Source organism: Sturnira hondurensis, unplaced genomic scaffold, assembly GCF_014824575.4.
Source record: "Sturnira hondurensis isolate 20B ecotype Veracruz unplaced genomic scaffold, ASM1482457v3 Scaffold0015509, whole genome shotgun sequence".
In the NCBI taxonomy this organism is placed as follows: Eukaryota; Metazoa; Chordata; class Mammalia; order Chiroptera; family Phyllostomidae; genus Sturnira; species Sturnira hondurensis.
The window spans coordinates 9,395,166-9,422,100 of NW_028088140.1; the positions used below are offsets into that span (position 1 = coordinate 9,395,166).

Genomic DNA, 26,935 nt, shown 5'->3' on the forward strand with positions numbered 1-26,935 from the left:
GGATCTACACAGACACAGTTCCTGCCTGGAGGACCTAGCTCAGTCAGGTTCGAGGTATTCCAATGTGCGGGCACAGCCAGTGCTATTCCCTGCTGAATGAATCCCTGCTGCCAGGAACCTAAATGAACACACTAGGTACTCAATCAGTGTCTCACAAAAGCATAAATGAGCAAATCCCATACTGACAACCATAGAGAAAACAGGAAGACCACCAATGCAAAAATCCTGAATAAAATATTAGTTGATCTAAAACAGCTTGCAGACAACAGCTACCACAGAGAAGACTGACAAAATACATATTTTCATTATCTTCACATCAAGGGCAAATGTATTCTAAGGCAGATGCTCAGGCATCAGTGAAGAAAGCCCCAGGGATGAGAGAGCAACTTCAGGAAACCTCTTTTCAGTGAATGCATTTCAAGAATTAGGCCAAAATACTGCACATCATGACAGAATGCACTCTGTCAACATTAGCTGTAATTACATCATTGCTTTTATTATTGTGTTGGCCTCCCTCCAATGGAATAAGCAGGAAAGTAGGAGACAAAGCACTTAGTTTTCCAATCGAACAGTAAGTGGCCTGGGCACTTTCCTCCCCTGGTGAAACTCATCTTCCTCACCTGTAAAATAAAAGGGGGCAGGTTGAGTGGTGCACAGTCTTGGCCACATGGATGCTGGCATCCCTTCTCCAGGATGCTTCCACTCAGCCCTCAAATGTCTAGTGCATGCCTCCCTTGTGCCAGAGGACATCTTGACACGGAGCAGAGTGCATACGGAGAGTGACGCCCCTCCTCTCCAGAAGCACCCTTTCCAGAGGGGAGCTGACTTTGTGAGCCAAACGCAGTCAGGCTCCAGCCCTCCAGGTACATGAGTTTCCAAATAACATTCCCTTTCCTCCTATGGGAGAAAGGACTATCATTTGCCGAGGGTTCTGAGCTTTTGCTGAGGATAAGGCTAAATCTTCAGTGTTTAAGAGAGTGAACACTGCTCTGGGAAGTCAGGAGCCTTGGACACTAAAGGATATCCTGTAAATGAGCCCTTCCTCCAGCTCCTCAGTGAAGCTTTATTCTTCCCATTTTACAGAGGAAGAAACTGAGGTTTCGCCCACATCAAACTTGTGAACAGGGCTAAGAGGACCAGAGAACCACAGGCTCTTAGGTGGGCTCTTAGTCTCCAAGAGCTCTTCCATATTCAAGACCATGCCTGGCTCAGCGGGCTGAAGGAGAGATGAGCAGCGGAGCAGGACAGAGGTCCTCACCAGGACAGACGCTCTGGGGAGCATGGCTGCTCAGGAGCTGGAGGCCCCTGGGGTATATGAAGCCAGGGCACTCAACTGCCTGAAGCTCTGTCATCTCAGACTTGCTTTCTGCAAAGACCTCACACCAGGACCCAACCACCTGCTGCAAAATAATGAGGTGGCCAAGGAGGCACCTCAGATTTCCGTAGCAGACAGTTACCTGACAAAAGCTCCTTCCACCGCAAGATTGGGCAATAACTCAGGGAAGTAGAAGAAAGGCTGATGACTCATAACCCCTTCTGAGTCAGTCCCCTCCACTCTCCCCTAGCCGCAGAGCTGCATGTACACCCCCCACTTCCAGAAGTGGAATCTTATTTGAAGCTCTCTGGAGGCCCGTTTAAAAATGGGGAAAAGAGGCGGTTAAAGATTCTCTCAAGGAATCTGCTAGGACCACTACTGAATATGTCTCCACAATGTACGACGTACTGTCCTAGACCCAGTGGGGTGATAGCTCCTTAGGAGATTCCAGTACAGGGAAAGGAAAGGCCCAACAGAGAAAGAGGCATGAGACCCTGAGGAAAAAGCCAATGAACAGGTCAAGAGTGGCAGTGTCTGTTCAGAGCTATATTCATGAGCACTGAGAATGGCTGCAACAAGGCTGCCTGACTTTGCTGTGGAGGTAGATAGGAGGCGATCAACAAGCTAACCACAGTCATCCACTATCTCAAAGGCATCATGCATCCTGACACAGGAGACAATGGGACAAGGTGCCGATATAAGAGGCCAGCCTAAATCAATGGGGTGTCAGTCAGGCTGAAGTCAAAATAACTGAGACAAACACAGACGTGGGGCAGCTAACCTGCAAGGCCTGAGAAGAAATCCACTTTAAGCAGGAATGGAGGGGTGTAAGAAATTGCACAAAACCATGGTCAGGAGCACACTCCAGGTGCATTTTCTGAATGTGTGTGTGCATGTGTAGGTTAGAGATACAGAATTGCAGAGCGGGGACAGATGAATCATGGACTCAAGGAAGGAGCAAGATTTAGAATCATTAAGGAGAAAGGCTAGAGGTATCTTAGAGGTTTTCTAAATTTATTTTATTGATTATGCAATTACAGTTGTCCCATTTTTCCCCCTTTATTCCCTTCCACCCTGCACCTCCCTTCCCACCCACACCTCCTCCCTTAGTTCATGTTTTTGGGTTGTACATATGTAAGTTCTTTGGCTTCTCTATTACCTATACTATTCTTAACCTTCCATTGTCTATTTTGTACTTACTGTTTATACTTCTTATTCTCCCTACCTTTTCCCCCATTCTGCCCCACTCAACCTCCATACTGCTCACCCTCCATGTGATCTTCATTTCTGTGATTCTGTTCCTGTTCTACTTGTTTGCTTAGTTTGTTTGGTGTTTTTTTTTAATGTTTTTAAATATTTTTATTTATTTATCTTTAGAGAGGAAGGGAAGAAGAGAAGGAGAGAAATATCATGTGTCCCCTGCCGGGAACTGGCCTGCAACCCAGGCATGTGCCCTGACTGGGAATCGAACCGCGAACGTGTGGTTCACAGGCCCGCGCTCAATCCACTGAGCTCACCAGCCAGGGCTGGTTTTTTTTTTTTTAAGTTGTTGATAGTTGTGAGTTTGTTGTCACTTTACTATTCATAGTTTTGATCTTCTTTTTCTTGGATAAGTTCCATTAACATTTCATATAATAAGGGCTCGGTGATGATGAACTCCTTTAACTTGACCTTGTCTGGGAAGCACTTTCTCTGCCCATCCATTCTAAATGATTGCTTTGCTGGATAGAATCATCTTGGATGTAGGTCTTTGCCTTTGATAACTTTGAATTCTTCCCAGCCCCTTCTTGCCTGCAAGGTTTCTTAGGGGATCTCCTTTGTAAGTAACTGTCTCCTTTTCTCTTGCTGCTTTTAAGATTCTCTTCTTCTCTACTTCCGGACAAGATGGAGGAATGGGTGGAAACACTGTGCCTCCTCCCACAAGCAAGTTTAAAGACAACAAAGTTTTAGTAACAAAAACGCAACCAAAACAGACAGAAAATTTAACTGTATGGAAGTCCAACAACAACAAACCATTCAGCCAGACCAGTAAGAGGGGCAGAGTCAGCAGCTGGCGGAGAAGGGTCATGGCAAGAAAAAGCGGCTGGACCAACCCAGACACTCAGGGTGGCAACAGGCAAACCCAGTGAGGGCACTGGCTGCCCACAGTCACACATTCACACTCAGATAAACCAGGCAAAGGAGCGAGCAGTGAGACAGACCACGCAAACCAGGGCCCCAGGGCAGAAAATTAAAGTCTGAAAGCACCAATTGGAAAGACTTTCGGGGGTAGGGGTGCTGGGAGAGGCTCACAGGCTCACAGAGAGTTCATTGGAGAGACCCACAGGGTCCTTGGAGGGTGCACAAGCCCACACACCCAGGAACCGGCACCAGAAGGGCCCAATTTGCTTGCAGGAAGCAGCAGAGGGGATCGAAATCCAAGACAGAGCAGAACAAACACCATTGCCCCTCTCTGACCCTGCCCCCAAATAGAGCATCACAACCCAGTGACCTGGGTTGCCCCGCCCTGGTGAACTAAGGCTCCGCCCCTCATACATAACAGGCGTGAAGAGACCAAAACATTATGACTCAAGGAGAACAGCTCAAAGCCCCAGAGCCAATACTTCTAAGTGATCAAGAGATAGCCAACCTATTATATGCACAGTTCAAAATACTGATGGAGTATACTCAGGAGGCTCACAGAACTGGTTAATTTTATTCACAAATTAGAGGAACAAATGAAGGCTAAACTAAGTGAAATGAAGGGAAATGCACAGGGAACCAATAGTGATGGGAAGAAAACTGAGACTCAAATCAAGAGAGTGGACCAGAAGGAAGAAAAAATGACCAAACAGAAAAGAATGAAGAAACAATAATTCAAAAACATGAGAAGAGGCTTAGGAACCTCCAGGACATCTTTAACCATTCCAATATCCAAATTATAGGGGTACCAGAAGGGGAAGAGGAACAGCCACGAGTGGAAAACTTATTTGAACAAATAATGAAGGAGAACTTCCCCAATCTGGCAAAGGAAATAGACTTCCAGGAAGTCCAGGAAGCTCAGAGAGTCCCAAAGAAGGTGGACCCAAAGAGGAACACACCATAAGGCACATCATAATTACATTAGCCAACATTAAAATGAAGGAGAGAATCCTAGAAGCAGCAAGAGTTAAGGGGACAGTCACCTACAAAGGAGTTCCCATCAGACTGTCAGCTGATTTCTCAAAAGAGACCTTACAGGCAAGAAGGGGCTGGAAAGAAGTATTCCAAGTCATGAAAGGCAAGGACCTACATCCAAGACTGCTCTATCCAGCAAAGCTTTCATTTAGAATGGAAGGGCAGATAAAGTGCTTCTCAGATAAGGTCAAATTCAAGGAGTTCATCATCACCAAGCCCTTATTATATGGAATGTTAAAGGGACTTATTTAAGAAAAAGAAGATAAAAAATATGAACAGTGAAAGGACAGCAAACTCACAGTTATTAACAATCACACCTAAAACAAAAGCAAACTAAAAGGACAGCTAGATCAGGAGTGGAACCATAGAAATGGAGATCACATGGAGGGTAAGCAACAGGGGAGTGGGAGGAGAATGAAGGAAGAAGGTACAGAGAATAAGTAGCATAGATAGTAGGTAGAAAATAGCCAGGGGGAAGGGCAAGAATAGTATGGGAAATATAGAATCTAAAGAACTTGTGACACATGGACAAAAAACTAAAAGGGGGGAAATGGGACAACTGTAATGGCATAATTAATAAAATTTTAAAAAAAGATTCTCTCCTTCTCTTTCATCTTGGGTAAGGTAATTATGATGTGCCTTGGTGTGTGCTTCCTTGGGTCCAACTTCTTTGGGAGTCTCTGAGCCTTTTGGATGCCTATTTTCTTTGCCAGATTAAAGAAGTTCTCCACTATTTTTCCAAATAACTTTTGCATTTCTTGATCTTCCTCTTCTTCTAGCACCCCTATGATTCAGATATTGGAACATATAAAGTTGTCCAGGAGGTTTCTAAGCCTCTCCTGATTTTTTTCTGAATTCTTGTTTCTTCATTCTGTTCTAGTTGAGTATTTATTTCGTCCTTCTGGTCCAAACTGTTGATTTGAGTCCTAGTTTCTTCCCCTTCACTGTTGGTTCCCCTGTACATTTTCCTTTATTTCACTTCTCATAGCTTCATCTTTTCCTCTATTTTGTGACCATACTCAACCATTTCTGTGAGCATCCAGTGTTTTGAACTGTGCATCTGATAGGTTGGCTATCTCTTCATCATTTAGTTGTATTTTTTCTAGAGCTTTGATCTGTTCTTTCATTTGGGCCATATTTCTTTGTTTTGGCACAGCTGCTACCTTATAAGGGGTGGAGCCTTAGGTATTTGCCAGGGCAGGGCAACCCACATTGCTGCATTGTGGCACTGTATGTGTGGGAGAGGTCAGAGAGGGAACAAGGCCCCTTGCTCAGCTCTCAGCTGGCTTTAAGTCACTTTGCCTGCTACCCACAAACAAATTGTGCCCTACTGGTGCTGAGTCCTGGGTAGGTGCATTTGTGTACATTCTAAGACCCCATGGGTCTCTCCAATGAACTCTCCTGTTAGGCTGGGAATTCCTCCTGCCACCAGAACCCTCACAGGATTTTACAGCCAGAGGTTTTGAGGCTTTATTTTCCTGCACTGGAATCCTTGGTTGCATGGTCTATCTCGCTCCCTAGTTGTTTCTCCTGATGTATCCACACACAAATATAGGACTACCAGTAACTGCCTTGCCAAGTACCCTCTCTGCCCCCCAGCTGCCCATCTCTACCCCTCCTACCAGTATGGATGAATATTTCTTCTTTAACTTCTTGATTGTCAGACTTCCATACAGTTCAATTTTCCAGCAGCTCTAGTTGTTTTTTGTTTTTAAATTTGTTGTTGTCCTTTTGGTTGTGCAAGGAGGAAAAGAGTATCTACCTATGCCTCCATCTTGGCTGGAAGTCCCAGGTTAGAGATTATTTCATGCATCATATCTAACTTTACAATCCCAAATCCCTGATGAATAAATATCAGTTTCTGCTTAAACCCCAGTGGTACTGAGGGTTCGCTACCTTCCAAGGTAGCCTATTTCTCTGCTGAATGGCTCCAGTTTTAAGAAAGCTCTTCCTGGAACTGGACCCAAATCTCATCTCCTGGAATCCCCTACCCATGGGTCCCAGGTTTGACCTTTGAAGTCAGAGGATATGTTTAATTCCCTCCTCTTCCACATCAATCCTGCATAGCTTAGGAAACCATTATTAATGCTCCACTTCCCATAATACTCTATAAAGATAATCTCCAGATAAAATGAATATTCCAAAATCCTTCATCCAGTTCCCATGTGGTGTACTTTACACCATCTTAGTCACCCTCTTCTGGATAAATTCAGATTTGAAAGTGTCCCAACCAGAATCAACAAAACCCAACGCTGCAGATGTGGGGTGAGCTCCATAGAGCACAAAGAGTCTGGTCTGCACTCTCAAGAGCTGAGCTCTGTATCCAGAATTGTACTGTTCTTCTTAGCTACCACAGGGCATCGTTAGCTTATATTTTCTTCTACTGATTCATTCAATCAATAAACATGAGCCGTCTATTGTATGCCAGGCACAGGACTAGGTACAAGGGCTAATAAAAAATGGCATATCATTTTTGTGCTCAGGGAGACAGCCTATTCAGAGAGATTTTGAAACAAACAAATAAACAGCCCTGGCTCATGTGGCTCAGTGGATTGAGCACTGGCCTGCAAAATGAAAGGTGGCCATTTCAATTCCCAGTCACAGCACATGCCTGGGTTGTGAACCAGGTCCCCAGCTCAGGGTGTACAAGAGGTAACCAATTGATATATCTCTCACACACTGATGTTTCTCTCCCTCTCTTTCTGCCTCCCTTCCCCTCTCTCTAAAATTAAATAAATGATTTTTTAAAGATAAAACTATGAGGAAAGGAACATAGTGCTTTTGGGGTTTTGTAGGAGGCTGACTAGGGTTACCCTCCAGTGAGACTCTCAAGAATGCAGGACTTCTGCCTACAGTCACAGGGACTGGATTTACTCACCCCTTTCAACAGCTAAAGCACTGGATGGAACACATGAAACAACTACTTCAGACAATGGACAAGAGTCAGCACTCAAATGTACTTCCCAAGAGAAAGGAAGAAAAGAGTCCCATGACTACCTGCTTACTGCCTCGAGGCAGTTCCCTCACAGCAGCACAGCAGGAAGAATCTAAATGGTCCCACCAAGTTGAAGATACAGATATTCAAGTTCACAGAGCTAGAATTCTTAGGACACAATACTGGAGAGGAGAGCACTGCACAAAGAGAGTGCTCTGAGAACTGCAGAAAAATTCCTTTGAATCTCTGGCTGATTTGCACATGTATGGGGTGAAGCTCCACAAGACTGAGAAAAGAACCAATGAAAAGGAATAGGCCAAACAATTTGTGGAGCTCACACAGAGCCGGAAAAAAGTCACATTCCCACCTGTGAGAGTGGAGAGATCTGATAACACCCAGGGCACTAGAGAGTCCTCAGAAAGATGATGCCTCAGTAATGAAGCTAAATTAGCCCAGACTAAAGGCTGGATCTAGCCCTGGCTGGTGTGGCTCAGTGGACTGAGCACCAGCCTGTGGACAGAGAAAGAGAGGGAAAAAAACATGGATGTACAAAAGATACACTGATTGATTGCCTCTCACATGCCCCCAACTGGGGACCTGGCCCACAACCCAGGTGTGTGCCTGACTGGGAATTGGACCTGCCACCTTTCTGTCAGGGCACATGCCTAGGCTGCAAGCCAGGTCCCCAGCTGGGGGCCTGCAAGAGGCAAATGATTGATGTCTCTCTCATATTGATGTTTCTCTCCCTCTCCTTTTTCCTCCTTTCCCCTCTCCCTAAAAGTAAATAAATAAAATCTTTAAAAATAAATAAATAAGGGCTGGCTCTAACAAAACTTAAAAGCAAGCCTTGGATGCATTAAACTGATCCTAAGCAATTTAAATGCATGCCAGAATTAAGTCCAACACTATTTAGAGAATAAAACAAAATCTAGCAACATTAATTTCACAATGTCTACCATCCAATAGAAAATTAGCAGGCATTTAGCCCTGATGGTGTGGTTCAGTGGATTGATTGTCGGCCTGCAAACCAAGGGGTTGCAGGTTCGATTTCCAGTCAAGTCACATGCCTGGGTTGCAGGCCAGGTCCCCAGTAGGAGGTGTGTGAGAGGCAACCATACACTGATGTTTCTCTCCCTCTCTTCCTCTCTCCCTTGCCCTCTAAAAATAAATAAATAAAATCCTTTTTTTAAGTTAGTAGGCATTTAAAGAAGTAGAAAAATATGACCCATAACCAGGAGGAAAATCAGTCAATAAAACCAACCCAAAATGACAGAGATGATGAAACTAGTAGACAAAAATGAAAAACAGCTATTATAAGTATGTTCCATATATACAAGAATGTAGAGGAATAGTCTCTCATCATAAACATGATGCAAGAAATAAAAGATACGAAAAATTCAAATGGAACTTCGAGAGATGAAAATATCTGAAATGAAAAAAACAATGGATGGGATTAATTAATATCAGATTAGACACTGCAAAAGAAAAGATGATTGTACTTGCAGACAGAATAAGAAACTATTCAAAATGAAGCAGAGAAACAAAAAAGACTGGCCCTGGCTGGTGTGGCTCAGTGGATTGAGTGACAGCCTGCAAACTGAAAGGCTGCTGGTTCAATTCCCAGTCAGGGCACATGCCTGGGATGTGGACAGGTCCCAAGCTGGGGGCGTGCAGAGGTAACCGACTGATATACATCTCACATACTGAGGTTTCTCTCCCTCTTTCTCCCTGCCATCCCCTCTCTCTAAAGAAAATAAATAAAATATTTTTTAAAAAGAAAAAGAGTGAAAAATTTAATGGAATATCAGCAACTTATAGTAAAATATCAAATAATCTAATATATTTATAACTGAGTTCTAGAAAAAAAAGAGAAAGGGAAACAGAAAAAAATACTTGAAGAAGTAATGGCTACACAAATTTTCAAATTTGCTAAAATAATGCTGATAAAAGATAAAACAGGCAGGATGGAGCACTTCGAGCAAGCAGGCCACACCAAGACCAATGAGAAACAAGAACCGTCATGGTGGACAGAGGGAGAAGGGGCCACGGATACCCTGGCATTACAGAAACAAAAGGGACAAAATGGCTCCAAGTGGGAACCAATGAGGCTGGACGGGGCAAGTGTCAGATCACAGCAGACTTGGCATGCCTCAGTCAGTCCCTAGGGCCTCATCTTGCAGGCCAGGGGGGCCACCTTGTCCTGGACAAGGGCAACTGATTTTTTTCAACTGCAAAGTCAGACTTTGCTGTTCTCCTAAGTAGAAGAGTCCAGGGAAGAGAAGAAAGGTTCGAGGCCTAGCTGTGACATCTAAGCCTTCAGCCTGCCCTTGTTTAGAACAAACACCAGGGCCAACAAAGACGTGCTACCCATCTGAAAAGGTTCTTCCTCCCTATGACTCCTGGAATCAGATAACTCTTAAGCCAGAAAGTACCTCAGGGATCACATACTCCTGGCTTTATAGATGAAGAAAGTTAAAACCCAGAAAAGTGACAACTGGTCCAAGAACAGTCAGGTGTCCCGACTCCCAATTACTATCTCCACTGTGTCCCTCCAACACTTGGACTGCTCTGGAAGATGTTAGTAAGTCTGTGAATGTGCACATAAGCTTGTCTCTATATGTCCACTCTAGCTCCTTCAGGGCAACGGCAGATTCCTGGCATCACTTAGCTCCTGAACATCCATTCGGTAGGTGCTGGGTATGTGTTTCCCTTACCTGTACTGAGCAAGTGACTCTGGACCTGACCCTGAGGAAGGGAGAAGAAATAAAGCTCCCTGAGGATCCGAAGCCAGAGCTATCCTAAGTCTGCCTAAGTGTGAGAGGGACAGAGAAACAAAGAGACAGAGAGCCTGGCCCACCAACCCACCTGGTGGGAGTTACCAGCCAACCCCCCAAGAGGCAGAGATGAACTGAAGGGGGAGGGGCTTTTCTCTGGCCTCTAAGTCCCACTCCCTTAAGAGACTGGCCCTGTGCCAGCATTGTGCTTGCTACCCCATCCTCCCCAGGGCAGGAAGAATAAATTGCCTTGATGGCTCCTTCTCCCTCTCCCCAAGGCCTGCACCCTCCCTCAGCCCCAGATTCATGGCAGGCCCTGGGTTAGGCGGCACCTCTTCACAGGGGTTAAGAATAAGCAAATTCTTGGGCTATTCCTGGAGCCTTGATTTTTATCATCCTTCCATTCTGGTCAATTCTGAGAGGCCAGTGGCCCGGAATGCCAGAGAGATCTGAGCCCAGTTTACAAAACCCAAAATAACCCTACACGTGCCTCTGTCAAGTCCTTATGGATTTGGCCATTTTGCGTTCATGTTTTCCTACAAAATGGCCTGCTTTCCCCACACACACAGGATGCTAGAACTCTGAGGCACCTCTGAGTAAACTGAGAAAGATGGGAGCAGGCATGGGTCAGGGGTGCAGGGGAGACAGAAGCCAGGGTTAGGGTCAGAAAATCTGGCACCAGGCTCCTCTGCTCAACTGCCTGGAGACTCTGACATAACCAGCCTGTTTCCTCAGTTGTGAAACTTCCAAGCAGTGGCCTCCTCTTCTCTACAACTTCCTCTCCACCTCCTTGGGAAAGGCAGCGAAAGTCCCTCTCCCGGAGCTGCAGACTCTTTAATGAGGAGCTCCTGCCTTAAGAGGAGTCCTGCCTCCTCCCCAGAGACATTTCAAGCCCCTGAGATTACAGAAATGGGGGGTTTAAATCATGCAAGTGCTCAATGTCCTAGGGAAATGGCTGAATTAGGGACATGTTTCTTTTTATATCACAAATGCACTATTCATTCATTCAAAAAGTATTTAAGTGCCCACCAGGTGCTAGGCAATGAGAAAATAAGCAAAGCATCAGTGGAGGGGAAAAAAGGCCTTTGCACTTCAGAAGGAGTAAAGAAACAGACTGAGGCAAGCCATCAAAAATGTATCTGCCTATCAGAGCCGCCCATGGGGACTGCACACATCCTGAGTGTGTTAAGTCAGCTATCTGGCAGGGTTCACACTGCTTGGAATCCTGGGGCATGGGGAGAGTGAGGTGACTGCTGGGTTTCAGAAACACCAGGATCTACGAACCAGTTTCCTATACTGCTGAAGTTAGGATGTGGTCACACTTTAAGCTTCTGTTCATAACATGAAACTAAAATATGTTTTAAAGTACTTAATTTAAAAGCACCACCACCACAAAACAGATGGTGCCATCTCAGGTATTTATTTAAAGCTGCACCATCCTTCCTATGAATGCCTGTAAGAATTTTCTGGCAATAACTGGCAAGTGCTATGGAAGAAGTGGGTGGGGATAGAGGTCCAAAGCAAAAAGACCCAGCAGACTGAAGAATCACCTTCTACCTCACCTTCACCCCAGAGTCAGGGTGGGGCTCACCCTCACCAGCCTACCAGTCTCCCTCACCCCAGCCCACAAAGAGAGGGCCAAGTCCCTTCACCTCTGCTGATGGGCGCAGTACCACCAGAACCAGCTACAATGAAAACCTGAACTTGTAAAACAACCTGGAATCATATGGATAAGCAGTGAGGAAGGTAAAAATGAAACAGGTGACATCATTTTTATACCAAATTAGATATGAAATAGGGCAGTGAAGCTTCAGCTGGGTCAAGGCAGGCATCTCCTTAGTCCAACAGAGAGGGTTCTGGCAGCATCTATGATACCAGCAATCTCATCCCTTCCTACTTGGCCCCCTGAGTCCACTCATAGGGCTAACGATGCTGCAGGACAGAGCCCTGGGGGAAACGGGAGAACCAGACAAAAGAGCAAAGACAGCTCATAGCCACAAACAGAAAAGTCTGGGGACTCATCTATTCCACATCAGCTGAAGTTCTCATCACACAGAGCACCTTACCCAAAAGATGCCTCAGATCATTAAGGAATCAAACTGCTCAGTAATTACTTGTTGATGAACTGATAGTGACTCTTGAGCATGCTGACGTGTGGATCCACCCTCACAGCCGTGGTGACCCAGAAGTTGTGGGTAGAGACTGGAAGAAAAGTCCAGAACCATACCGGAGCTCATGGGTCTCACCTGCAGGGAATTTACCTACTATATGCCTCAAACTGGCAACCTTGGAGCAGACTGAGGGCCTCCATCCAGTCCTTCCAATTCCTTGGCCAAAAGTGTTGTTGAGGTTTCTTGTCTTGCTTGGGATGCCAGATTTCTTAAAGGTTTACAGAGTTGACAATGCATGTTTTCATCAATACTAAGCACTGGTTAAGCCCATAAGCTGATCAGATATCATTAACTCTGCAACAGTAGCACAACGCTGGCCCTAAGGCCACCCAGATGTATCAGGACAGCTCCCAAGTGTGGTCAAGCCATTTTCTCCTTCCCACCCACAGTCCTTACCAAGTGGTCTCACTGAGCTATGGGCCAATTCTCCCACAGCACAGTCGAAAAGGAGGAGAATAGCCAAGAGGCTGAGCCATGCAGTGTGCTCTGCACTGTTTCACAAACAGTGAAACTTTTGGCCACAAAACATTTCTTTCCCAAGAGATACTGAGAGACAGCAAGAAGAAAATAAAACACCACAGTTTTCAAATGCGAAAGCCTACTTAGCTTTTGTTCTTATTTGATGAATGCACAAACCACCAGGCAGATGAGAGGTGAAAGAATGCTATTGTACTAGGGAAGTGTATTTTGCTATGTCTGGCCTGAGATCTGCAAGGAGAGAGAGGTAAGTTTGATGAATGATGAGCACCGGGACACCTTCCCGACCAGCAGCTCCACTGCAGCATCTCTCTGTACCAGGACTGGGGATTCGGTAATGAGCAGGAGCTGGCTCTTCCCAGTCTCCTTCTGCCTCACTGCCACTGGCAATTTCACAGAAGGGAAGAGCCACCAAGGCAGGTGATAAGGAAACTACAAAATGAATACATGGTGCAAAGTCAAAATACTCAGTCCACTGTGAGTTTCCTGAGAAGGAAAGGTGAAGCCTGTGAATTGTCTTATTTCACATCAGAAGTTACAAGAGGATGGGGAGAAAACTTAGAGCAAAGTAGGTGAGTGAATTTCCAGCAGAGGCCTGGATCTGGAGTGACGGACCAGCTGGCTTTCTTTAATAAGACCTGTCATTCATCAACTCATATGCTTCAGAGATGCCACAAAAATTAGCAGGGGAACCAAGCAGCCAGGCCCCTGACAGCACCCAAAGGGCTGGATGGCTCCAGCTCCACTTCTATAGCTCCAGCAGCCCTCCTAGCAGGGGAAGCTGTCTACTACAATGCCCAAATCCTAGATCGCTCCAAGCCCTGCCAGCATACAACACACAGAATCCACCTCAAACACCACTCCAACCCAACAGGAAGATTAAGTGTCCTGCCCTTGCCAGTTTTCTTGGTTGACCCATTTGAGGCGAAGAGTAGGCTGGGAAGGGTAGGGGCCTGTGCTGTCTTCCAAAGATCTATGGGGTCTATTCCCAGATATTCTAATTCTCCTCTGGGCACATGGAGAACTGCACATCCATGCCCTCCCATCCCTGAACACACATGCCTTTGATGTGACTTTGCCAGTCCTCCCATCAAAAGTGGAGTCTTTCCCCCAACCCTGGAGTTTCAGCTGGTGCTGTGACTTGCTCTAAAGAAGCAGCAGATAGATATTGCATTGTGATAAATCAGAGCCTAGATGTCAAGAGGCCTTGGAGACTCCATTTTCACCTAAAAGGCTAGATTCCTTGAGAATGAGAAATCAAATGGGGGAAAAGAGGCCCAGCTGAGAGCAGCATCAATCACTAGACATGAGAGGGGCTCCTTGACCATGCAGACCCTGCACAGCCAGCAGCTGACTGCTGCCACATTCATACACTCGGGTAGGGAGACCAGCTGAGCCCAGTCTGAAGGGCTATCCCATATTATTGTGAGCAAATAGAATGGTTATTATATTAATCTACTAAATTTGGGGGTGGTTTATTACACAGCAATGGAAAATTAATATAAAACCCATCCAGCAAGTCTATGCAACCATTCAGAAGAATGAGGTCATTCTATATGCACTGTTGTGGAAAAATGGCTAAAGGAGTTGCCAAGCAGTAAGTACAATACAATGCTATTTATGGAAATTGATAAGATAATAGGGGGACAGCTGGATGTTAGTCTAGCATAAAATGACTTGAAAAAATATATAATCAAAGTATTAACAACGATTATCTCTGAAGGGCAGGATTATAGGAGATTTTCCTTTTCTATAATTTTTTTTTAAGAATGGAATTTTTTTTAATATTTTATTTATTTATCTTTAGAGGGGGAGTGAAGGAGAGAGGAAGGAAACATCAATGTATGGTTGCCTCTTGTGCATCCCCTGCAGGGAACTGGCCCCTGCGGGGAACTGGCCTGCAACCCAGGCATGTGCCCTGACTGGGAATCGAACCGCGATCGTCTGGTTCGCAGGCCCACGCTCAATCCATTGAGCTACACCAGCCAGGGCCCCCTTTTCTATAATTTATATAATGCTTGACTATTATGAGTTTACATTATTATTTTTTGCAATAACAAAAGTGCTTTTTAAAAATGTCATCAATTCTGCTACAAGCTAATTTTACCTAACATCCCTGTTCACCCTGTCATTCCCCTGTTCAGGGGCCAACACTAACTCCCCACTGCTAGCCTCCCCCAAAAAATGAATCTCCCCTGGGTGGTATTCAAGGTGCGGGGATCCCCACCACCACCCCACCATCTTCAGTCCAACTACTGGGCCACACCCACCTGTGCCCACACCTCCAAGCCAGCCACCCCCACTGCAACCACTTAGCAAGCCCCTACCTTTGCCTCGCTAAATCCACCTGTCCCTCAAGGCCCAGCCCCAGCTCCCTTGGGTTCCTCCGCAGGTCCTCAGAGAAAGTTTCACCCAGCCCTGCCCTTGACTGGATGGTGTCCTGAATTATTCTCCCTGCACTGCAGGTACTGACTGTCCCTCAAAGGAGACCTTCACAGACACCAGGCAAATGGCCACCACTATCTCCAGCTTCTCTGTCTAATAGAGGAAGAGGGGCAAAGCCCAGACAGGTAGTTCCAACCCTCTGCACTGCCCACAGCCTGGACGGTGGGTGATAAGCCTGGACTGGCACTTCCTCCCTAGCCCTGCCCACCTCCAGCAGCAAGCAAGTGGGAGCCAGTGTGCAGGCTGCTAATTTAGAGTGACTCATGCCTTCGAGGACACTCTCAGAGCTCCCCCTCCCCACACTCCAGGTCCCACATGCCGCATAAAGATCCAAACTCTGGCTTCAAACCTAATTGCCTTCCTGGGGGACCCAACGCTCTTCCTCACTCAGGTCTCTGCAATCTCCTTGTCCAGTTTTTAAACAAAGCTGTGTAGAATCTCCCAGGAATAAGACAAGTGGAAAATTGCAAGCCCAGACCTCTACCTCATTTTCTCTAAAACCAAACACATCATTCTACACATTACACACCCTGAAACACACCCCCCCATTCAAATCCAGACCATTATGCTGCCCCTCTGAGCCCTTATATAGCATATGGCCCAAGTGGGGGCTGGTTCCCTCTGTCCCTAGTGCCACCACCCCCTAGGGCTTGTTGGAGAGTGTCAGGCCCCTAAGCCTCAGTCTCCACACTGTGGCAGGTGACCAGGTGAGATGGCTTAGACAGGGCTTCCAGGTGCTGTGTTTGAGTTTTATACTCCCTCTAAGGAGGGGCATTCAAGTCACAGATATGTATTAACCCAGGGGTGTCCAACCTGTGGCTCAGGATGGCTACAAATGTGGCCCGACACAAAATTATAAATTTACTTAAAACATTGAGATTTTTTTGTAATTACATGTCACAACGTATTAATGTGTAGCCCAATACAACTCTTCTTCTTCCAGTGTGTCCCAGAGATACCAAAAGGTTGGACACCCCTGTATTAACCTGTTAGAAAGAGGTGGTCCTCTCAGCTGAGTCTCAGAACAACGCAAGAGAACTCCCTCCCACACAAACCCATGCAGGCACACCCAGCCATGTATACGCCAGGGCAAGTGCACACATACTCTGTCCTCTCCTCTCCTCTCCCCCACCCCCCCTCTCTCTCTCCCCCCCCCACACACACACACACACACACAGAATCACATGCCTGGCCACATTCTTTCCCAACCTTGCTCTGAGGATCCCCTGAGCTCACTTCCCTCACCTGTCCACTGTTCTCAGAGGCTGTCCCCACCCCCAGGACTTCTTCTAGACTCTGAACCTGACATACAGGATAGGATAGGATGAAAAGTAGGTTTAGAATTGTAAGTACCCAAAACACAGTTTAATCTTGTATTATCATTTATTAATTATTGCATGATTTTCCATACAAACAACTGTAAACCTACTTTTGCCCCTCCCTACCCTTCCCTTATGGGGAGTGGGAGAGAGGTATGATCACAGGTAAACGCAAAACCAGGGCCTCTGCCAGCCAGGTCTCTAGAAAGCTGTCCTGTGCAGAGTTAGGCATTGCTCGGGTTTTACAGTAATATATTCAGTTTAACTTTCCTTTTTAACCTGAGAAAGGGAAATGTTTCCAATTTGCTCAAAGGTGTTATGAGGATTAGCAGTAGCCCTAAGCTCCTAAAGAAGGCTGGGTATGCACCACCACCCTGAATGAAAGGCCATGAAGTTCCTCAGCCTTCCTGCTATGACAGCCATACCTCCCCAGTTAATGGGGGTGGGGTGGGGTTCCAGGGGATCCACCAAGCTGCTTGACTCTTCAGACCCCTGGATTGTCTCCATCCCCATCATTTCCTGTTCCTATCACAAGGTCAAATATTTTAACAAATGCTGACCATTGCGCATAGAAATGGTCATGAGACACTCAGAAAGTGAGTATTCAAAATACAGTTAATTTCCAACCACTGCAAGAGGAGTGGGAAGGAAGACAGAGGGAGGAAAGGGTGTAGTAAACTCAAAAGCACAGACAATAATAAACAACAGATAATCAAAAAGTAATCTGCATTTGACTCAGAGATGAACAGAACGTACAGTGAGGCACACACACTAAGACACTGAAAGGCAGCGGAAGTCCTCCTTCTGGCTCCGCCCACTTCTCCAGAGCACCAGTCCAGTTCAGGCTAAGTTTTGGTTGTTTTTGGTTTGAGAGGAGGAAAAGGGTTTGGAAGCTGGACTTAACCCAAGCAGACACTCTTGTTTCATTATGTAATGGCTATAATTGAAGTTGAAATTATTAACTAGTTGGGCTGGAGTCCAGCAACAGAGCCTTCTAACTCCTAAATGCATCAGACTAGGGCAGAAGGCGGTTAAAATGAAAGTAGCAGCAGAGCTGTGAGCATAGGACAGAAGTCAGGCAGCAAGACCCTACCACTAACCAGACACGTGAACATCTCTGTAAACAACCTTCACCCCATCCACCTTGTATCAGAAATCAGGGCCTCAGGTTTACCCATTGACTTTATCCTTTCCTCCTCCATCCACCTCCAGGCCAGGGCCAGAGAACACACTGTCAGAGGAGGAGGTATGTGGGAAGCCCCAGGGTTAGAAGCCAAGTCTGAGACATGGGCCTTTGTCCCACCTCAGAAAACACCTTTACCAGAGCTGGAAGGAACCTTAGCAATTAATCACCCAGCCTCCCCTTCTGCAGGTGAGAAAGCCAACCTGAAGAAAACAAGTAATTTGCCAAAGGTCAACCAGCCTGTTAGAGGCAGGAGTGAGGATTAGAAACTCCCACAGGGAGCTAGTCATCATTCCAGAGGTTCAACAGCATGACAAGAAATGGACAAACCAAAGCCCTCTGAGGCCAAAGCCATGGGAGAGGTTACATTTCCTGTTTAGAAAGTCCTCCACTCAGGTCTCCCACACTGTGGCTTCAACACTTATGCACATAAGAAGGATGGTCATCTGGCTAAGCTGACTGATGATGTCAGATCATGCAGGCCTCCTGGGCAGCTCCCCACCAGGTTCTGCCAGGTAAGACCCCCTAGCCCAGGCCCCACAGAACCTCTGTCATGGAGCAGGATATGTCATGAGGAGCCAGGATATGCTGAGTAGCAAGGACCATCATCACTTGGCCTCAGTCCTTCCCTCCCCACTACCTGATTTTCACCCGCCTTGTCTCTTTTAGCACAGACCCACATGCCTGGCTGCCCTGCACAGTCCACTCACAGGTAGTGCCCCAAGTCCCAGAGCCGTAAGAATGGAAGTCATCACTGACCCAGGGCCCCAGGAAGTGGGAGACTTAGAACGGGAGCTCCCATATTCCTGCTGCAGCAGCTCAAGGCGGGCCCTGCAGAGGATGCCCAGGACCTGATGAGACTAGTTGGCAAGGCTGCCACAGGGCAGGCAGGATAGCCTGGCAGCCAGACTGCCTGGGCTTGAACCCTCGAGTCTCTGACTCGCTCTCTGCCTTGGCTGCAGCCTCTATAAAATGGGAGGAAATGATAGCTACCTCCCTGGACTCTTGTGAAAATTAAATGAGATTTAAATCAAGATTTAATACACTTTTAATAAATTAGTTGTGGACATATGTAGAGTCTGAAATCGTGGCCAACAAGGATGGTAACAAATATGAATACTGGTGATCTGAGTACAATGTACAAAACATAGCAGGACAATAAGCAACTTGTGGCCACCCCTGGGACACCAAATAATTTCTGCCACAATTCACAAACATGAGAATCTTTTGGCAAAATAAGCTACCAGCTAGCACCATTCTTCCCAGGCCCACCAGACTGCTGGGTTTTTAGAGGTAAAAGATCTACAAATCACCCTACGGGAGGAAGCCACAAAATAAAACACACATAAATTAAAACATAAACACCTGGGTCTGTAAGCAGCAACCCCAGAGAACCTGAATCAGCACCATCCACACAGGCAGCCTAAGTAGCTTCTGACCAGCTCTAGCTCCACAAGGGCTGAAGAAACAAATGCCAGGAACAAAGCAAGACCCCAGAAGCCTGGAGGAGCAGAAAGGACCTTGATGAGGGTCCTGGCAGAAGGTGTCACCCACAGGGCCAGGGGCATTCCTGCGGCAGCCATACAGAGAAGTAAGAGATAGGTAGCATTGGCTGGATTCCCACAGGTGCTTTTCTGAATGGCTGGCGGGAGGTCCTCCACCCTAGCTCCCACGCCTGCTGGGAAGAGAGAGGAAGCAGGAAGTTAGAGACCTCTCCAGCTTCCCTAGGCTTCCTCCTTACAATCCAGTGGCTGTCCAGGAAAGAAATTAAGAATGCTGCCATCTGCCAATCAGAAACAGTGGGGACGAGATTCTCTTTCCTGGCCCCCAAAGCCCAGGTTAAGGAGCTTATCAATTCCAAGCCTGGTGCTAGGACAGAGAGACACCTAGAAAATATCAGCACCCTATGTTACCCTTCCCTCTCAACCCACAGGTAAAGGGCAAGAAAGACTTTGGCTTCAGACAGTTTATAGCACAGACTTTCAAAGCACTGCCACAAGGGACCCAGACCAACACTGACCTGTTTTCTTTGAATTTCCTAAAAACACCTTGGCTACTGACACGTAAAAGAAGTTCCCAGAATATTCCTGCAGGAAAGCAAAAAATTACATCGCCACTGCTCTGTGAAGCCACTCTAGGGTGAAGGCTGCCCAGCAGCGGCTACTCTTAGGGGCAGCAGTCTCCCATCAAGAACCCACTCATTCAACAGGTAGAGATGGCCAGAAATGGCAAACTGGTTCCAGCTGCTGTGCCTATTCCATTCAGCTGGTGGTAGGTGCCTAAAGTATTATGAACTGGCCCCAAGCCCAGGCTCAGAAGGAAAGACAGCTGTGATTGATTAGTGATGTCTGCTATGGGCAGTTATGGCAGTAACAGTATCTGTGTCACATATTTACCATCTCTAAGGAAGACTCCTTGCTTCCAAGGATTTAACATCCGTAATTCTGACCACTCACAAGTGACCTGAAAGTTTTGAGATATGTAAAAATGTATCAATTTACTGAGACATGAGTTTGATTCACATACCCTAGGTGGCTGATGTAAAGAATAGGCCACTTTGTTATCTTCATCTCCACCACATGCAAAGTTATTCTTTTGGAGCAATAAAACTTGGTGGAAAATGTCCATCAAGTGAGGTAAAACTGTAGCAGAAGTTGAAGGGGTAGTTAACTTGGGGTATAAAGATACACACAGGAAACACTTGGCTCTGTGGAAACATGACCGTGGAGAAAGCCAGGCCCGTGTACAAATATTGCTGTGAATTCAAATTGGGATCCCGGAAGGTACAATATTCTTTTCTTTTTTGGATGGCAAAATGGGTCCCTATTTTTTAGTGAGATGTAATCAACATATAAATATTAGTTCAGGTGTACAAATAATAACTCAATATTTGTATATGTTCCAAAATGACTACTACATGCCCTGGCTGGCGTAGCTCAGTGGATTGAGCGCGGGCCTGCAAACCACAGGATCACGGTTCGATTCCCAGTCAGGGCACACGCCTGGGTTGCAGGCCAGTTTCCAGCAGGGGACTAAGGAGAGGCAACCATACATTGATGTTTCTCTCCTTCTCTCCTTCCCTTCCTCTCTAAAGATAAATAAATAAAATCTAAAAAAAATGACTACTACATAAGTCTAGTTGAAAATCCATCAACATACATAGTTACCAAATTGGTTTTTTTGTGATAAGAACTTTTAATATCTACTCGGCAACTTTCAAATATACAGAACAGCACTATTACCTAGAGTCACCATATCATACATTGCATTCCCATGACAAGACTCATTTCTTGAGAATATCAGGGGTCCACACTGTAACTACTCTGTGCCCCGCAGAAGTGAATACAGGGCCAAGGAGAACACAGAGGCAACGAGAATCTATGCCCCGGAGGGGCTTACAATCTAGTCAGAGAAACTGTGATACCCACTAGATCAGCAAATGCCCTGCATCTTCACAATGACACTCAAAATCTACTTCAATCCCCCTTCATTCTTTCCTCACCAATGCAGGCAAACTGATTCACAAATGATCTCATTTCTACTTCCAAAATGTCTCAGGTTCAGTCCCTCCTCTCCATTCCTCACAGTTGCCCAGCCACTCTCCCCACCATGCTTTCCCCTCTTCACAGACGCCAGACTCACTTTCTTGAAGCCTAGCCCCGCTTCTGTAACCCCTATTCAAAAACCTGCAAAGTTCCCAGGGCCTCCCAAGGCAGAATGCTACCCCCAGTACCAGCTCAGGACTTGCACATGGTGAGCACTCACCTTCTCTTAAAATGAATGGAGAGATGAAATTCCTTGGCTGGACATTTGAAGCCTCCCAAAGAATGGCCATTATTTCCCTGTCTAGCCTTTTCTCTCCCTGCTTCCCTCCACACAACCCACTCACTGTCCCACCTAAGCTATTTACACACCCAAGCACTTTCTGGGTGCCTCCTTCAGACCGGTCTCTCCTTCCTTCTGTTGAAATGCAAGCAACCCTTCAAAATTCATACCCAATACCACCTGCATGAAGTGTTCCTCCAAAATCAGGGTGATGTATTCCACTGTTTGAACCCACATAACACTCTACTCTCACAGGCCACTCACCTTATAATATGAATTGTCATTTTTGAACCTCTTTCTTAACCCTTTACTGCATTATAAGCCCCATGAAGACAAAGACCTTTACCTTTTTCATTTTTGCATCATCAGAACTTAGCACAGACTCTTGTACTACAACACATACACACAAAGTATTCATTGAATTCACTACACAAGCACCCCAGATAGTATAGAAAAGCCAGGAGAGATGAAGTCAGAAAATGTCATAGGAGTTCCAAAGAAAAAGAGGTTCTTTTAGGATGAGTGGCCAGGGAAGTTTCCATGAAAGAGCTCAGGCATGAGTAGTGTCTTGAAAGAGGGGAAGGGTGGACTGGGGAAGAGCATTCCAGGAAGGTAGAACAGTATAAACTAAAGGTCAAAGAAGGAATGAGCAAACCATGCTTGGGAGATCCGTCTGCTAGAATTTAGGGTTCCTGGGGGGAGACCAGTGGGAGATAAGGCTAGGCAGACTGGGAATGAATAGAAAGGATGCCAAGTGCTGGGCTACAGTACTTGGACTATAGCCATACCCTCAGTCACTGGGGATGAGAACCAGAGCAGGCCTGGGCCCTAATGGTAGAAAAAAAGAAGTCTTGTCCTCTCTTGTTCTAAGCATATTAGTCTAGTCTCCTCAGCTATAGTATAAGTAACAGCCACCATCTACTGCATACCTGCTATGTAGGAGACCCTAAGCCTCATGCTTCAACATACATGATCTCACTGCTCCTCCAAAAGCCTGAGAGCCTAGTTTTCTTATCCTTACTTTGCAAGCAGGAAGCTAAAGCTATAAGAGGTGAAGGCACTTGCCCAAGGCCTCACCAACTCATACACTTAACAGTACCAGCCAGTGCTGGAGTTAGACTCAGAGATCAGCACCAGTACAACAGCCAGCTACCCCTGCCTGGGGGCTTCCCGCTTAAGCTGAACTGCTTCTCCTTATTAATTCCTCAAGGGCAACATTTATTAAGCACATAGAAGGAGCTGAATAAAGCACACTAAGTAAAATGGAGGTTGCCAAAGACTAGGGAGAAGGAGAAATGAGGAATTACTGTTTAAGGGGTATGTCGTTTTGCTTGTGCAGGTGAGAAAGTTCTGGAGATGTTGCACAACAATGATATATTGTATTTAATGCAAGTAAACTGGACATTTAAAAATGGTTAAGATGGTAGATTTTGTTAAACATTTTTTACAATTAAAAAAATTTTTAAATAAAACACACATTAATTGACTGACTGGCTGCCAATATGATCTTATACTGCTAATTATCTGGTGCTGGAAGAGACTCTAGAAACATTTTAATTCAATAACCCTCCAAAACAGAAAGTTGGAAGGTGAGGTAACTTGCCCAGAGCTGCACATATAGGTACTGGGGAGGGTAAGACCCTCAGGCTCAGTTGAGCAAAATCGAAGGCGGTAGCACAGCACAACAGGAAAGCACAGGGCATGAGGGGTCACAGGCCACAGACAGACTCAAGTTCTGCTTCTGCCACTCAGTGAGTTCTGTGACCTCAGAGAAGTAACTTCTTCTCTCTGGGCCTCATTTTCACAACCTAAGAAGGTAATTAAAAATAACATATACCTTACAAGACTATACATGAATCAAATAACTTTATAACAACTAATGTGCAGAGAAAGCACTTGGCCAATTATACAGTGTTTTATAAATACTCATTGTTATTAATGTTAAAATATGTAAAGAAGATTAATGTATCATTAATTCAGATTAAAAAATAATCCTACTTCATTGTGGCCCACTCTCAGCTATTCAGAGCCTGGCACACAGCACATCTTCAGTGAGTGAGTGCAGAACTGAATTACCCAAGTTCTATCCACCCCTATCTTCTTCCCTCCCTCAACCCCAATCTACAGCCTGAGGCAACATCCATGCCAGAACCTGGCAGACAGCAGGAAGATGGTGTAAATGTCTGCCTCCCTGGCTGCATTCCTTAGCTAAATATAAATGATTTTGTCCAGTCCATTGTTTGGAATTATCCATAATACCTCTCTTCCACCCCATTACTTATGATGACAAGCTGACTGCCCATCTTTATAGCAGAACTACATACAAAACATTCTCTATGACTATTTTTAGTAGAGAGAGGAAAGCTGGCTGATGTACAGGGATCACAGCATGAGCCCTCCGTTTTCTCCACTAGTCCAGGAAGGCTTCCTGGAGGAGGAAACACCTGAGTCAGAGAAGGGGACAGCTGCAGGTCAGAAGGGCATCCTCACATGAGTTTAGTTCTCTGAACCAAAAGGAGTTGAAAATCTGCCTTCTTAGTCCCATTTTGGGGATGGGGTAAGGAAGGTAGACATAGCTCTGGGAACCCCATACCACCCCAATGCCTCATACTTCCCCAGACACTACAGGCATCTAGGGAAGAAGCAGAGGAGAGACCAATATCTTTTTCAAAGAGAGGCGATCCAAGACTCCGGTTTCGAGATACAGAAGTACAAATACTGCTCTCATAACAAGCCAGTTTCTTCTTTGGACTTTATTTTAACCACAGGAAAGTTTTTTAAAGTCCCAAACTTGGAGGCACAGATGGACTCCATCTCAGACCTCGAGGTGTGCCAAAGCTCTGTCACTCTGAGCGCCGATCAGCCAGCGGTGGCTCTAGAACCGGTCAGGGGTGCGGGGCGGTGGCGTGGGGATGAGGGAGTGGGAGGGCATGCGGGCAGTATCCCAGCCCTGCCCGAGCACCGCGGTCCTGCCTGCGGGCACTATATGGACTACCTCCAAGCCACTGGAGTCTACTGGGCCACACAGTCAGAAATCCATGACAGCTCCGAGGCTCTCCCTTTCTGCTGCACTCTACAGAACGCCCATCCCTTTGCCTTGGATCCCGCGGTTCACCCTCCAAGCCTCTCCGTGGGGATCCCTTCCGTCCCGGTCCCGGGCCCCGCCCACACCTTCCCTTTCCCAAGCCGTTTCCCAGCCCTCACTGGGCGCCTACCCCACCCCTCCCTCATACCGCCCCAGTGCCGCCCTCCCGACACCCCCTCCCGGAGGTGCCCCTGAGGCGCTCCTCCTTCTGGAAACCTAGTAGAGGGCTCGCCTGACTTGCCCACAGCTGACCCGACCCCCGCAAGCTCGCTCGCTCCCGAACCCGCCGCCCGCCCGAGGACGCACTCACCGAGCTCCCAGGAATGCGGGATCCCGGTTCCCTCGCTCTCCCTGGCCTCTGCCACCACAGCCGCCGCCAGCGGAAACGGGGGGCGGGGCCGGGGCTAGCGGTGGGGGGCGGGGCCTTCCCGGGACGGGTCAGGCAGCGGGGCGGGGCCGGCCGCGGGGGCGGGGCGAGGCGGCGAGGCCCGGAGGCCGGGAACCCAAGTGCGAGGGGCGGGGTGACCCGGCTGCCAAAGGAAGCTGGAACCGGCTGGGGGGGGGTGGGTACCGGGCTGAGGGGGGGAGGGGCAGGAGATCTCCAACACCCCCTGCTGGATCCCCTGCGTTAGAGCTGGAGGGAGCTTAAGGTGCAAGGCCAGGGTCGTGCTAGGCACGGGCGTCCTGGGCCAAGCGTGGCTGTCCTCTGAAGTTCCGGATCCCTTCCTCTCCTCCCCACCGCCTGGATTCTCGACTAGCGGCTCATCAGAGGCGTTAGTACGACGCCTTTCCCTTGCCTCCACAGGCCTGAGCCACAGCCCCGACCGGAACTAGGGAGGACGAAGTCAGAGCCTAGGAGTTCGCGCTCCTGGGCTGGGGCCCCATTCACTACCTCAAGGCCCGCGCTGGCCAGGATCTCAGCTTTCCCCCTCTGGCCAGGCTGTCTGAGCTCACCACCCCCACCCCACACCTAAGAAATCTTTCCGTGGTATTTGGGACGGACTATTTGAGATGTTGACGTCGCGAGTGTGTATTAGGTACTGCAGGGAGGAGCCGCTGTCTCCCCAAGAGCTAAAGGCCTCCAAGTGTTGGTAAAGAGCACCCAGGGAGAACTGAATTAAGTCAGGAAAAACTCAAGTTAGACAAACATCTATGGCGGAGTGCTTCCTATAGGCGTTTCCAGGGTTTGATTCTTGGAGCAGAAGGCCAGGACTCTTTTCTGAAGAGTCCATACCATTATTGTGATCAAAATGTATTCTATGCTTCACACGTGCATGATCATGTGCTAAGAATGATTTCAAACAAAGTTTTAAACCTGCTTATAATCACCGGGGTCTCTTTCACCTCTCCTAATTAGACTGGCAGTTTCCACTCATCTCCCCAGCCCCCAGCCCTCATACACACAGTCTCGTTTTTGTCTATCAGACTTAAACCAATAATTCATTTCCTGACTCTCCATTCTCTTCCTTCAAAACCTTGTTCAATGCCCCCCCCCCCAAGTCTTCCAAGACCCAATCCCTCCAGCCTTTTAGCACGTATCAAAAACTCCACCCAACTTCCAGAAGAAGAAATTGAGACCCAGAGAGAGAAAGGGACTTGCTAGTGATTTCTGCTGGTGGCTTGTTTTACTGCAAAGGCAGCGGGAAGTAGCCTGGTGTGGTAGAAACCACAGGGCTTTGGGCCCAGAGCTGGAATTGAATCCTGGCTCTGCCTCTGATGGGCTGTAACCTCTCTAGGCCTCAATTTCCTCACCTTAATAATACCAATGTCACAGGGTTGATGGGATGACCCTGTGGCATTGGTATTATTAGATGGGGGCAAAAGCACAATTGATACAAAGTGATGCTCAACAAATGTTAGCTTCCTCCTGCCCTTCAAAAAAGAAAAGCAAATTTCAAGTTATAGGATTATGAGCCTAAGGGGTGGAAGAAACCTTAGAAGAATCCTTTCAGTGATATTCCAGAAAGTGGCCCTGCTGCTCACTCTCCTTCAGCATATGCAGAGAAGAAGGACTCAGTTCCTCCAAAGGGGTTTATAGATGCAAGACAAGCCATGGAGGAAAGCCACAGAGCATTTGGAATTATTCAACATAAAGGAGGCTAAGGTGACTTGCAGTCTTTGAGGCAGACACATATTACTATGTCCACTGAGGACAAAACTCAAATAAATAACCTGACAAGGAGGCAAGACACCCTCAGGGCAGAAGCTCCCAAAAGCAGGTCTCAGCTTACTGTATAGGCCTCTGAGGAA

At 46.8% G+C, this 26,935-nt stretch overlaps 1 protein-coding gene across 4 annotated transcripts in view; it reads right to left on the reverse strand.

Annotated features, from left to right (window-relative positions):
• Positions 1-25,082, reverse strand: part of TSPAN9 (tetraspanin 9) — a 208,858-nt gene extending 183,776 nt beyond the window's left edge. For 3 of the 4 annotated variants that reach the window (XM_037064721.1, XM_037064722.1, XM_037064720.1), the window contains exon 1: positions 24,996-25,082. The gene's annotated coding sequence lies outside the window, so the exon portion shown is untranslated. The remainder of the gene's footprint in view (positions 1-24,995) is intronic. The other variant, XM_037064723.1, reaches the window with a different exon arrangement.
• Positions 25,083-26,935: the final 1,853 nt, after the last annotated feature.